Genomic DNA, 1,134 nt, shown 5'->3' on the forward strand with positions numbered 1-1,134 from the left:
GAGCGCCGCCACACTCCCAAGCGGCGCACTGTAGCAGTGCGCCACCGGGCCGGCCCTAAGTATTAAACTTGTAAAAAACATTATTCACATAAATAAATATTTTATTTCTGTTTTCCAAGACGAAATGGTACACAGATGATGGCTTTTAGCTGTTCTAGTATTTTCTTACGGTTTGACTTACGGTTTTAATTTCATAATTATTACTTTTATACATGCTCCTTAAATATGAGTCCTTAAAGATTCAATTTTTTCCTACATATTAAATTCCTCTGAAAACACCAGGGTCCAGGGTTCTATCCCTGTACCAGCCAGCCACAAAAAATTTATAAATAAATAAAATAAAATGGCACTCACCACCCCAGACCCTTTCTCATCCCTTATCCTGCTCCATTGTTTACTTGTTTATTCTCTCTCCCCCTTTTGCAGGGTCCATTCGGCTCCCAGCTCCCTAAAATTGATACCAAACTCACAGGTCCAGCTGCCTGCTCTCAGACAAAAAACAAACAACCCAAAAGTCAAGTGTTGGTAAAAATGGAAGTCAGCTTTTATTCAGGAATACCAGTGACTTGAGGAGAGATGTTGGGCTAACCCGTCTCTCTGGTAAACCTGAAGGAGAATGACCAGGCTAAAGCCATCTCAAAGACTCAGATTTATTGAGAGGTTTTTAAAGAGGGGGCTGAGGGAGTGGAACGTGAGAAATGAAAAGCAGGAGCGAGGGTCACATGCAAGGGACTAGGTGCAAATTCTCACCAAGGCTCCATCTGGTTTCTGCTCCTGTCCTTGCTGTTATCTCAGGGTGTCTGGGTAGGAGGTGTCTTGTGGGAAGTCTGCAGCTTCAGGTTGGCTGGAAAACAAGTTAACATTCATGTAAATAATGTCATCTTGCCCCGTAACCAAGGTTTAAAATATAAATGACCACGGGAAAAGAGGGAACTCAGAGAAATGCATGCCAAGAAAAAAACAAAACAAAACAAAACCTGTGTCTTTTAAAAATTTGCATACAGCCCATGCAGTTTTATGTCCCAATATGGCTTCAGTCCTGCTCACTCTAACACCCCCAGGAGGGCATGGACTTTTCCATCTTGTTTACTGCTACATCCCCAGAGACTAAAACACTGACTGGCACATAATAAG

General features: G+C 42.3%; 1 long non-coding RNA gene across 1 annotated transcript in view; it reads right to left on the reverse strand.

Moving 5' to 3' along the window:
• LOC103601389 overlaps nt 1-1,134 on the reverse strand; it is a 28,663-nt gene that overhangs the window by 24,673 nt on the left and 2,856 nt on the right. Inside the window, exon 2 of the long non-coding RNA XR_551452.1 lies at nt 751-844. This is a non-coding gene — a long non-coding RNA (uncharacterized LOC103601389). The remainder of the gene's footprint in view (nt 1-750; nt 845-1,134) is intronic.

The sequence above is a fragment of the Galeopterus variegatus genome, unplaced genomic scaffold (assembly GCF_000696425.1).
Source record: "Galeopterus variegatus unplaced genomic scaffold, G_variegatus-3.0.2 Scaffold3715, whole genome shotgun sequence".
In the NCBI taxonomy this organism is placed as follows: Eukaryota; Metazoa; Chordata; class Mammalia; order Dermoptera; family Cynocephalidae; genus Galeopterus; species Galeopterus variegatus.